This window comes from Salmo salar, chromosome ssa22 (assembly GCF_905237065.1).
Source record: "Salmo salar chromosome ssa22, Ssal_v3.1, whole genome shotgun sequence".
NCBI classification, from domain to species: domain Eukaryota; kingdom Metazoa; phylum Chordata; class Actinopteri; order Salmoniformes; family Salmonidae; genus Salmo; species Salmo salar.
Window position 1 is genome coordinate 30662302 of NC_059463.1, and position 13723 is coordinate 30676024.

A 13723-nucleotide genomic window follows, 5' to 3' on the forward strand; every position below is an offset into this window, starting at 1 on the left:
TGTTAAGTCCACCATATCGATCAGACAGTTTTTGCTGTCTAAACTGTCAAAACTTGAATTTCTGGCAGAATAAGACATGTAGTTCATGAAATTATAAAGGCAATTTAAAGAAAGAAATCCGATTCATAAAACAAAACCATTGGTTCAGTCCATTGTCTACAAATGTATAAAAAAATGTAAAAACTGAAATATTACATATACATAAGTATTCAGAGGGGTGGATCAGCTTTAATATTGCGGAAAGATTGTTGCTTTCATCAATGTAATTGTCTGCATCATTTCCAATCCCCCATATATTTTTTGGGGTAAATATATATATATCCATATACATACATACCCACACACATATATCCTGGTGTAGCTGCCATTAAGATACACACACCATGTTAAGTCCACCATATCAATCAGACAGTCTGAGTCACTAGTTATAGTGTTAAGATGGACTGTGTAGTAGACATGGGTCTAAATGGATTTCTTTCCTCCTAATATTCAGTCTCCAGGAGCAGGAACACAGACTGGTCTCAATAACTAGACGTAACATAGTAAATATAAATCCGGGACACTCGAATTAGCTATCATGTGCTTTCATTCTTAAATATATATATCCATATACATACACATTCTTACATATTCACATACACATACGTATATCCATACTTTTTTTAGAATATACCTTTATTATTCCCCGCAAACCTACCACCCCTCCCCCAATTGGAGTAAACTAATAAACAATAACACTTAAGCTTCTACCTTCAATTTATACATTATACATTTTAAAGACACAATCTATTTTACAATAGTTATATTTTGTTTGTTTTTAGTCCTTCCTCTATTTCTGATGTCCATCCAGTTTGATTTCTATTTGTAACTGTGCTATTTCACAAAATTTCTGAACATATATACATTTTAAAGACCCCGTATGTTTTACATTGGTTATGTTGTTATTAGTCCCACCCTTCAGCTCCATTCAACCCCTCCCATCTATATCTTAACACCATCCATTTTGGATTTCAATTTGCCATATATTTTTCAAATGTGCTGTGATGCTTCACAAAAGTACTGAACCTTTCTATTCTCATAGCATCTACAGATTGTAAATTAAAGATAAACATTTTTGCGAAAATAATTTTGATATTATTGATTGGCTATGACTTTTCAAATCACCCAGTATTGCTATCTGCAGCGTTAGTTACTCAATACGTTGTTGAAGTACCTTTGGCAGCGATTACAGCCTTGAGTCTTCTTGAGTATGACGTTACCAGCTTGGCACACCTGTATTTGGGGAGTTTCTCCCATTTTTCTCTGCAGATCCTCTCAAGCTCTGTCAGGTTGGATGGGGAGAGTTGCTGCACAGCTATTTTCAGGTCTCTCCAGAGGTCGGGTTCAAGTCCGGGCTCTGGCTGAGCCACTCAAGGACATTCCGAGACTTGTCCCGAAGCCACTCCTGCGTTGTCTTGGCTGTGTGCTTAGGGTCATTGTCCTGTTGTCCTGAACCTTCTCCCCAGTCTGAGGTCCTGAGAGCTCTGGGGCAGGTTTTCATCAAGGATCTCTCTGTACTTTGCTCCGTTCATCTTTCCCTCGATCCTGACTAGTCTCCCAGTCCCTGCCACTGAAAAACATGCCCACAGCATGATGCTGCCACCACCATGCTTCACCGTAGGGATGGTGCCAGGTTTCCTCTAGACATGACGCTTGGCATTCAGGCCAAAGAGTTCAATCTTGGTTTCATCAAACCAGAGAATCTTGTTTCTCATGGTCTGAGTCCTTTAGGTGCCTTTTAGCAAACTCCAAGCGGGCTGTCATGTGCCTTTTACTGAGGAGTGGCTTCCGTCTGGCCACTACCATAAAGGCCTGATTGGTGGAGTGCTGCAGAGATGGTTGTCCTTCTGGAAGGATCTCCCATCACCACAGAGAAACTCTGGAGCTCTGTCAGAGTGACCATTCGGGTCTTGGTCACCTCCCTGACCAAGGCCCTTCTCCCCCGATTACTCAATTTGTCCGGGCGGCCAGCTCTAGGAAGAGTCTTGGTGGTTACATACTTCTTCCATTTAAGAATGATTGAGGCCACTGTGTTTTTGGAGACCTTCAATGCTGCAGAAATGTTTTGGTAACCTTCCCCAAAAGGGTACCCCAGAGCTCTACGGACAATTCCTTCGACATCATGGCTTGTTTTTTGTTCTGACATGCATTGTCAACTGTGGCATCTTATACAGACAGGTGTGTGCCTTTCCAAATCATGTCCAATCAATTTAATTTACCACAGGTGGACTCCAGTCAAGTTGTAGAAACATCTCAAGGATGATCAGTGGAAACAGGATGCACCTGAGCTCAATTTCGAGTCCCATAGCAAAGGGTTTGAATAATTAATATTTTTAATACATTTCTAAAAACCTGTTTTCATTTTGTCATTATGGGGTATTTGTGTGTAGATTGATGAGGGGTGAAAAAACGATTTAACCAATTTTAGAATAAGGCTGTAATGTAACAAAATCCAGAAAAAGGAAGGGGACTGAATACTTTCCGAATGCACTGTATATAGGACCCTCAGCTCTCAGCAAATGGTCACTTATACAGCAAATACACTGCTAAAAAAAATAAAGGGAACACTAAAATAACACATCCTAGATCTGAATGAATGAAATAATCTTATTAAATACTTTTTTCTTTACATAGTTCAATGTGCTGACAACAAAATCACACAAAAATAATCAATGGAAATCCAATTTATCAACCCATGGAGGTCTGGAGTTGGAGTCACACTCAAAATTAAAGTGGAAAACCACACTACAGGCTGATCCAACTTTGATGTAATGTCCTTAAAACAAGTCAAAATGAGGCTCAGTAGTGTGTGTGGCCTCCACGTGCCTGTATGACCTCCCTACAACGCCTGGGCATGCTCCTGATGAGATGGCGGATGGTCTCCTGAGGGATCTCCTTCCAGACCTGGACTAAAGCATCCGCCAACTCCTGGACAGTCTGTGGTGCAACGTGGCGTTGGTGGATGGAGCGAGACATGATGTCCCAGATGTGCTCAATTGGATTCAGGTCTGGGGAACGGGCGGGCCAGTCCATAGCATCAATGCCTTCCTCTTGCAGGAACTGCTGACACACTCCAGCCACATGAGGTCTAGCATTGTCTTGCATTAGGAGGAACCCAGGGCCAACCGCACCAGCATATGGTCTCACAAGGGGTCTGAGGATCTCATCTCGGTACCTAATGGCAGTCAGGCTACCTCTGGCGAGCACATGGAGGGCTGTGCGCCCCCCCAAAGAAATGCCACCCCACACCATGACTGACCCACCGCCAAACCGGTCATGCTGGAGGATGTTGCAGGCAGCAGAACGTTCTCCACGGCATCTCCAGACTCTGTCACGTCTGTCACATGTGCTCAGTGTGAACCTGCTTTCATCTGTGAAGAGCACAGGGCGCCAGTGGCGAATTTGCCAATCTTGGTGTTCTCTGGCAAATGCCAAACGTCCTGCACGGTGTTGGGCTGCAAGCACAACCCCCACCTGTGGACGTCGGGCCCTCATACCACCCTCATGGAGTCTGTTTCTGACCATTTGAGCAGACACATGCACATTTGTGGCCTGCTGGAGGTCATTTTGCAGGGCTCTGGCAGTGCTCCTCTGGCTCCTCCTTGCACAAAGGCGGAGGTAGCGGTCCTGCTGCTGGGTTGTTGCCCTCCTACGGCCTCCTCCACGTCTCCTGATGTACTGGCCTGTCTCCTGGTAGCGCCTCCATGCTCTGGACACTACGCTGACAGACACAGCAAACCTTCTTGCCACAGCTCGCATTGATGTGCCATCCTGGATGAGCTGCACTACCTGAGCCACTTGTGTGGGTTGTAGACTCCGTCTCATGCTACCACTAGAGTGAAAGCACCGCCAGCATTCAAAAGTGACCAAAACATCAGCCAGGAAGCATAGGAACTGAGAAGTGGTCTGTGGTCCCCACCTGCAGAACCACTCCTTTATTGGGGGTGTGTTGCTAATTGCCTATAATTTCCACCTGTTGTCTATTCCATTTGCACAACAGCATGTGAAATTTATTGTCAATCAGTGTTGCTTCCTAAGTGGATAGTTTGATTTCACAGAAGTGTGATTGACTTGTAGTTACATTGTGTTGTTTAAGTGTTCCCTTTATTTTTTTGAGCAGTGTATATCATAGGTCAGTCTCTGAAGTCATTTCTTTGTTAATTTGGGCTCTGATCTCCAAGACAAAATCTAGACTTGACGATTGTTAAAGCAACCTGATTGGTCTCTATCCATCAGGTAGCATCTTGCATGTGAATAAACTCCACGAAGGCGAAACCTCTGCTTATACCTAGAGACAGCATCCAAATATAGATGGGAGTTGTGCTTTGGAATAACATTCATACTCTGTCACAATCTGCTTCACAACTCATTACACGTGAAACAGTGGGATATTTATTTTGAAGAGGGAAGATGACAGTGCTTGGACCACACTTGTATTATTGCCACTCAAAGATGATAAGATAAAATGTGATGTAAAATGTTTTAACAAACAGGGACAAGTTCCCACCCTCACCTGGTCTCACAATCTCATCTAAAAACAATCCACAAAACAAAAGACCCACTGGTTTAGGTGTGATGAAGGTTCCTTTGCTATGGCAAATATGATTGATATCGTAGACATGGTGGCGTGTGTAGGGTGGTGGTGCGTGTGGAGCTGAATGAATCGGAGATTCCAGACAACAACTCTCACATGTCCTCTTCTTCATCAGCCGGATATCCACAGGCTGGGATCCCTGCAGCTGCTCAAGAGCAGCCCAGATCTGAAACACAGGAGGGGGACTTTCAGTGGGCCATAGTTCACCATATTCAAGAGAGGTCACAGTCCACAATGTATGTTTCTTATTTTACACATCAATACAGCATATGGCAGCTCTTTTAAGCATGTATTATTAGTAGTTAAATCAACGTGTGGTTAGGAATATAGATGACCTATACACTAGGCTACCTGGGCGGCAGGGTAGCCTAGTGGTTAGAGTGTTGGGCTAGTAACCGAAAGGTTGCAAGTTTGAATCCTCGTGCTGACAAGGTACAACTCCGTCGTTCTGTTCCTAGGCTGTGTTGAAAATAAGAATTTGTTCTTAACTGACTTGCCTATTTAATTAAAGGTAAAAAAAATAAACCTACATCTTCCTCTTTGATCTGGAGGGACAGGCCTCTGAGCATGATGGCCTTGCTCTCCTCCTCCCCTCGCTCCATCTTGTTATCTTGCTGTTGATAATCGTCATCAGACAGATAGCCATCTTCAGACCTGTCACTGTTGTGATGCATTCGCCCTCTCTGCAAGAAGAACAGTTGTCAACTGAAGAGGGCATGCAAGACTACATAGGGGAACGACAACAACTCTTCTTGGAAAACAGCCCGCTGCATTTCAGATGTTGTTTTTTTATGAATGCATGCCCAAGGTCAATAAAATCTCCATGAATGGAACTAGATTCCTCACCTCAGGGTTGTCTCTATCTCTGCACTCATCATATCGGTCAGTGTCTCTCATCACTCCAGCTATGATCATAATCCCACTCTGGGTCTCTGTCCAGTCTTTCATGCCACTCTGGGTCATCTCGCCACCGGTCTGACTCTGCCCTCCCACTACGCTCACTGACCTCCCACTACGCCAGGCCTTAGAACATAAACACACAGGGTAACATTATTCACATTACGTATTCAGCTAATACATTCCTAGAAAATTGCATGTCCGAAGAAGGGTGCATTGCATCTAGACATTCAGGGGGTAGCTACCACACATCACCGTTTTCTTTTCCTACTCATTTAGCTCCAGAGTAAGGTATAAAGGTTGGGAAAAATCTCACCTCTTATCAGCTTCCATGTTTCACTGCTGAACAGCTACAGCCAAACTTACAAATAAATTGTGGGGACGCAACATTTATTTTGAAACGTCTATTGTTGAAAGGCCTACAAATAGTTCAAAACACAACTAGCTACTACTAGGGTGTTAGGTGACGTGATAAATAACAGAAGTTATGCGAGAATCCCCCCAAAAATGCAATAAACAAATCTGTTTTCACTAATTGTCAATAATTTTGTCATCAAAATACCTAATAAATCATTTGAAAATATTAATGTGGCAATTGTTACCCATGTCTAAAAATCCCAATACTGTACATTATGATATTTACGCAATATGAGCCCAAATATAAAGCAAGTGCCCTGCTAAGAAAGTTCAAATCTGTGGGAAAGGCCTTTTTGTGAAACCCCCGAAATCGGTGTGTTCACTTATGGTCTTTGTGATGGGTATTCCTAAACCTATCAGAGTAAGATCAATGTGAGATTGTATTGCCAAGAACTACGTCATCAGACATCTTTTGACAGGCAAATACATTTTTTTATTTAACTAGGCAATTAAGGTAAGATCAAATTCTTATTTACAATGACTGCCTAGGAACAGTGGGTTAACTGCCTTGCTCAGGGGCAGAATAACAGATTTTTACCTTGTCATTTCGAGGATTCAATCTAACAACCTTTTGGTTACTGGCCCAATGCTCTAACCACTAGGCTACCTGCCACCCCAAATACATGAAGCAACTTTTTATTGACAGGGTAGAGTTGATATTGCATAGGATTTTCCTTTCTATATTATATGTATGGACTTTAAGTTTATGTCAATCAATGCGGAAAGAGGAAAGCTTTTTGTTTTATTTTGTAAGGACTGCAACATAGATCTTGTATTCGTTCTAGAAACACATTCATGAAAAGAGAACTATAAATCTGGGAAAAATCAGTGGGGCAGTGACATTTTCTTGGCCCATGGGACTAATCATTCAGGTGGGGTTGCAATTTTAGCACACAATTTCAAAGGGAAGTTTTTGTTTACTCAAATGGACACCAATGGACACTGGCTAGTAGCATTCATCAAATACATGAACAGATTATTTGAGTTGTGTAATGTATAAGAATACTGTTCTAGTCCTTCAAATTACTTACTTCTAGAGGAAATTGAGGACATTTTTAAAAGTCTTCTGAGAAAATATCCATCCAGTCAGGTTGTAGTTGGTTGGTATTTTAATATGGTTTATTATAATGAGACTGATAGATTACCCCATAAAATCAAATCAAATTAAATCAAATTTTATTTGTCACATGCGCCAAATACAACAAATTGGTGAATTTCTGCCAAAGCCTGGACTTAATTGACATGTGAAGAGTAAAAAAAATCCTGGAGATAAACAGTACCCAAGGAGTAATAGAAATCGTTCACTACAATCAAGAATTGACTTGTGGGTGATAACCTCTAGTCTTGAGCCCAACACCGTAGAAGTAAAAATACTGCCTGCAGTTCTGACTCATCATAAAGTCATATGGCTGACTGTAAGAATGTGCAGTAATGATGATGAGAAATACTCTGGTGGCTATTGGAAATTAAATAACTAATTGTATTGCATGATGATTTAATTAAAAAAAAATAATAATCTAATTTCTGGCCTCCTGAGTGGTGCAGGGGTCTAAGGCACTGGTTCTCAATCCTGGTCCTGGGGACCCAAAGGGCTGCACATTTTTGTTTTTGCCCTAGCACTACACAGCTGATTCAAATTATCAACTCATTATGAGGCTTTGATGATTTGAATCAGGTGTGTAGTGTGAGAGCAAAAATAAAAATGTGCACCCCTTTGGGTCCCCCGGACCAGGATTGGGAACCACTGGTCTAAGGCACTGCATCACAGTGCTAGCTGTGCCACTAGAGATTCTGGGTTCGAGCTCTGTTGCAGCCGGCCGTGACCGGGAGACCTGTGGGGCGGCGCACAATTGGGCCAGGGTCGTCCGGGTTAGGGGAGGGTTTGACCGGCAGGGATGTCCTTGTCCCTTCACACACTAGCGACTCCTGTGGCGGGCCAGGTACACGGTCGCCAGGTGTACGGTGTTTCCTCCGACACATTGGTGCGGCTGGCTTGCGGGTTAAGTGGGCATTGTATCAAGAAGCAGTGTGGCTTGGTTGGGTTGTGTTTCGTACGGCTCTCAACCGGGAGTTGCAGCGATGAGACAAGACTGTAACTACCAATTGGATACCATGAAAATGGGGGTAAAAAGGCGTAAAAATATATATATTATTATAAATAAATAAATTAAATGACAAAATAGAAGAGAAAAAAAAGAAGAAAAAAATCTAATTTCTGTTTACTGGAATGTACAGTGAGGGAAAAAAGTATTTGATCCCCTGCTGATTTTGTACGTTTACCCACTGACAAAGAAATGATCAGTCTATAATTTTAATGGTAGGTTTATTTGAACAGTGAGAGACAGAATAACAAGAAAAAAATCCAGAAAAACGCATGTCAAAAAGGTTATAAATTGATTTGCATTTTAATGAGGGAAATAAGTATTTGACCCCCTCTCAATCAGAAAGATTTCTGGCTCCCAGGTGTCTTTTATACAGGTAACGAGCTGAGATTAGGAGCACACTCTTAAAGGGAGTGCTCCTAATCTCAGTTTGTTACCTGTATAAAAGACACCTGTCCACAGAAGCAATCAATCAATCAGATTCCACACTCTCCACCATGGCCAAGACCAAAGAGCTCTCCAAGGATGTCAGGGACAAGATTGTAGACCTACACAAGGCTGGAATGGGCTACAAGACCATCGCCAAGCAGCTTGGTGAGAAGGTGACAACAGTTGGTGCGATTATTCACAAATGGAAGAAACACAAAAGAACTGTCAATCTCCCTCGGCCTGGGGCTCCATGCAAGATCTCACCTCGTGGAGTTGCAATGATCATGAGAACGGTGAGGAATCAGCCCAGAACTACACAGGAGGATCTTGTCAATGATCTCAAGGCAGCTGGGAACATAGTCACCAGAAAACAATTGGTAACACACTACGCCGTGAAGGACTGAATTTCTGCTGCGCCCGCAAGGTCCCCCTGCTCAAGAAAGCACATATACATGCCCGTCTGAAGTTTGCCAATGAACATCTGAATGATTCAGAGGACAACTGGTTGAAAGTGTTGTGGTCAGATGAGACCAAAATGGAGCTCTTTGGCATCAACTCAACTAGCCGTGTTTGGAGGAGGAGGAATGCTGCCTATGACCCCAAGAACACCACCCCCACTGTCAAACATGGAGGTGGAAACATTATGCTTTGGGGGTGTTTTTCCTGCTAAGGGGACAGGACAACTTCACCGCATCAAAGGGATGATGGACGGGGCCACGTACCATCAAATCTTGGGTGAGAACCTCCTTCCCTCAGCCAGGGCATTGAAAATGGGTCGTGGATGGGTATTCCAGCATGACAATGACCCAAAACACACGGCCAAGGCAACAAAGGAGTGGCTCAAAAAGAAGCACATTAATGTCCTGGAGTGGCCTAGCCAGTCTCCAGAACTTAATCCCATAGAAAATCTGTGGAGGGAGCTGAAGGTTTGAGTTGCCAAACGTCAACCTCGAAACCTTTATGACTTGGAGAAGATCTGCAAAGAGGAGTGGGACAAAATCCCTCCTGAGATGTGTGCAAACCTGGTGGCTAACTACAAGAAACGTCTGACCTCTGTGATTGCCAACAAGGGTTTTGCTACCAAGTACTAAGTCATGTTTTGCAGAGGGGTCAAATACTTATTTCCCTCATTAAAATGCAAATCAATTTATAACATTTTTGACATGTGTTTTTCAGGATGTTTTTGTTGTTGTTCTGTCTCTCATTGTTCAAATAAACCTACCATTAAAATTATAGACTGATCATTTCTTTGTCAGTGGGCAAATGTACAAAATCAGCAGAGGAACAAATACTTTTTTCCCTCACTGTAGCTACCTCTAATGCAGAATATGGGAAATTGTCACGATTCCCACCGACGGTGGCGCCCCCTCCTGCTCGGGTGGCGCTCGGCGGTCGTCGTCACCGGCCTATTAGCTGCCACCGATTCCCTTTTGCTTTTCCCTTTTTTTATTTTAGACACCTGTGGTCAATTAGCCATTAGAGGGGCTATTTAGTTTAGCTGGCCCGCTCCTTGTCGTGCGGGATTAATTAATGTTATCGACTGTCTTGTTCGTGTCGGCTTGGCATTGTCGCACCTTGTATTTATTCCCCTGTGTTTGGGAACTTTGTTTTTTCAAAGTGTTATTAAAAAACAACACTCCCTGTGCTCGTTGCTTCCTGCGCCTCATTCCTAACAACCCGACTACCAACGCCGTTACAGAATCCCGCACCATCATAAAGGCATGGAATCAGCGGAAGCAGCGGGCACTCCTCTGCCCTCGATGGAGGAACGCGTGCTCCATCACACGACAGTCCTACATCGCATCGGATCGGCAATGGACCAGATGATGGAGAGGATGGACCGATGGTTTCTCCAGGGGTGGTCAGAGGAGTGTTCAGGGAGGTGTCTAGGAGTTTCCATAGGTGCCACGTCGGTGGAAAGTCCAGACCAGGTGTCCACCGTGCGCATTCCCCCTGAATACGCCGATTTGGCGATCGCTTTTTGTAAAAAGAGGGCGACTAAATTACCACCTCATCGACAGGGGGATTGTGCAATAGATCTCCAGGTTAACGCTGCGCTTCCCGGGAGTCACGTGTACCCCTTGTCACAGGAGGAGACGGCGGCTATGGAGACATATGTCACGGAATCCCTGGGACAGGGGTACATTCGGCCCTCCATCTCACCCACTTCCTCAAGTTTCTTTTTTGTGAAGAAAAAGGAGGGAGGTCTGCGTCCGTGCATTGATTACCGAGGTCTAAATGCTATCACGGTGGGGTTTAGTTACCCACTACCTCTCATCGCTACGGCGGTGGAATCATTTCACGGAGCACAGTTCTTCACCAAACTGGATCTCAGGAGCGCGTATAATCTGGTGCGTATCAAGAAGGGAGATGAGTGGAAAACCGCCTTTAGTACCACATCAGGCCATTATGAGTACCTCGTCATGCCGTATGGGTTGAAAAATGCTCCAGCCGTTTTTCAATCCTTTGTTGACGAAATTCTCAGGGACCTGCACGGGCAGGGCGTGATTGTCTATATCGATGACATTCTGATATATTCCGCCACCCGCTCCGCGCATGTGTCCCTGGTGCGCAAGGTGCTTGGTAGACTGCTGGAGCATGACCTATACGTTAAGGCTGAGAAGTGTGAGTTTTCCAAACGAGCCGTCTCCTTTCTGGGTTATCGCATTTCCACCACGGGGGTGGTGATGGAGTGTGACCGCGTTAAGGCCGTGCGTAATTGGCCGACTCCAACCACGGTGAAGGAGGTGCAGCGGTTCTTAGGCTTTGCCAATTACTACCGGAGGTTTATCCGGGGTTTTGGCCAGGTAGCGGCTCCCATTACCTCACTGCTGAAGGGGGGGCCGGAGCGTTTGCGATGGTCGACGGAGGCGGACGGAGCCTTCAAGAAGTTGAAGACGCTGTTCACCGACGCACCCGTGTTGGCGCACCCGGACCCGTCTTTAGCGTTCGTAGTGGAGGTGGACGCATCCGAGGCTGGGGTGGGTGCCGTGCTATCACAGCGCTCGGGTACGCCATCGAAACTCCGCCCCTGCGCTTTCTTTTCAAAGAAGCTCAGTTCGGCGGAGCGTAACTACGATGTGGGGGACAGGGAGTTGCTAGCGGTGGTCAAAGCTCTGAGGGTGTGGCGGCACTGGCTTGAGGGGGCTAAACACCCCTTTCTCATCTGGACCGACCACCGAAACCTGGAGTACATCCGGGCAGCGAGGAGACTGAATCCACGTCAGGCGAGGTGGGCCATGTTCTTCGCCCGGTTTAGGTTTACCATCTCCTATAGACCAGGTTCCCTGAATACTAAGGCCGATGTGCTGTCCCATCTCTATGACACGGAGGACCGGCCCATCGATCCAACTCCCATCATTCCAGCGTCTAGGCTGGTGGCACCAGTTGTATGGGAGGTGGACGCGGACATCGAGCGGGCATTGGTGTTGGAACCTGCGCCTGCGCAGGTGCCCGTGGGGCGCATGTATGTGCCACTCGGTGTTCGTGATTGTTTGATTCGGTGGGCGCACACGCTACCTACTGCGGGTCATCCTGGTGAGGCGAGGACAGTGCGGAGTCTAAGGGGGAAGTACTGGTGGCCCACCTTGGCTAAGGACGTGAGGTCCTATGTCTCTTCCTGTTCGGTGTGTGCCCAGAGTAAGGCTCCTAGGCATCTACCGAGAGGGAAGTTACAGCCCCTCCCCGTTCCACAACGACCATGGTCGCACCTGTCCATCGACTTCTTGACAGATCTTCCCCCCTCTCAGGGGAACACGGCGATTCTGGTGGTTGTGGATCGGTTCTCTAAGTCCTGCCGTCTCCTCCCATTGCCCGGTCTCCCTACGGCCCTGCAGACTGCGGAGGCCCTATTTACCCACGTCTTCCGGCACTACGGGGTGCCGGAGGACATTGTCTCTGATCGAGGTTCCCAGTTCACATCCAGGGTCTGGAGAGCGTTTATGGAGCGGCTGGGGGTCTCGGTCAGTTTGACCTCCGGTTATCACCCCGAGAGCAATGGGCAGGCGGAGAGGGTGAACCAGGAGGTGGGCAGGTTCCTGAGGTCGTATTGCCAGGACCGGCCAGGGGAGTGGGCGAGGTATATTCCCTGGGCTGAATTAGCCCAGAACTCACTTCGCCACTCCTCTACTAACATATCACCCTTTCAGTGTGTGTTAGGTTACCAGCCGGTCCTGGCACCATGGCACCGGAGCCAGACCGAAGCTCCTGCGGTGGATGACTGGGTCCAGCACTCCAAGGAGACCTGGAGAGCCGTCCAGGACTCACTAAAGGAGGCCAGTGCGCGGCAGAAGAGGAGTGCTGACCGCCACCGCAGTGAGGCGCCCGTGTTCGCACCGGGAGACAGGGTCTGGCTCTCGACCCGGAACCTGCCCCTCCGCGTGCCCTGCCGGAAGCTGGGGCCTCAGTGTGTGGGGCCCTTCAAAGTCCTGAGGAGGATAAACGAGGTGTGTTATCGGTTGCAACTCCCTTCCTATTACCGTATTAACCCCTCGTTTCATGTGTCTCTCCTCAGGCCGGTGGTAGCTGGTCCCCTTCACGAAGATGAGGTGCCAGAGGTCCCTCCGCCCCCTCTGGACATCGGGGGGTCCCCGGCGTACAGCATACGGGCCATTCTGGACTCGAGACTCCGGGCAAGGGGCCTGCAGTACCTCGTGGACTGGGAGGGGTACGGCCCGGAGGAGAGGTGCTGGGTGCCGGCGGAGGACGTCCTGGACCCATCTATGTTGAGGGATTTCCACCACCTCCGTCCGGATCGCCCTGCGCCTCGCCCTCCGGGTCGACCTCGAGGCCGGTGTCGGCGCGCTGCGGGAGCCGCGCGTCAGGAGGGGGGTACTGTCACGATTCCCACCGACGGTGGCGCCCCCTCCTGCTCGGGTGGTGCTCGGCGGTCGTCGTCACCGGCCTATTAGCTGCCACCGATTCCCTTTTGCTTTTCCCTTTTTTAAAATTTTAGACACCTGTGGTCAATTAGCCATTAGAGTGGCTATTTAGTTTAGCTGGCCCGCTCCTTGTCGTGCGGGATTAATTATTGTTATCGACTATCTTGTTCTTATCGGCTTGGCATTGTCGCACCTTGTATTTATTCCCCTGTGTTTGGGAACTTAGTTTTTTCAAAGTGTTATTAAAAAACAACACTCCCTGTGCTCGTTGCTTCCTGCGCCTCATTCCTAACAACCCGACTACCAACGCCGTTACAGAAATATTGGGAACTGCTGAAATTTGAAGGCATTACATTCCAGGCCAG

At 46.7% G+C, this 13723-nt stretch overlaps 1 pseudogene; it reads right to left on the reverse strand.

The window, feature by feature from the left end:
- The window catches only part of LOC106583144 (RNA-binding protein 5-like), a 32715-nt pseudogene that overhangs the window by 3499 nt on the left and 15493 nt on the right, over positions 1-13723 (reverse strand).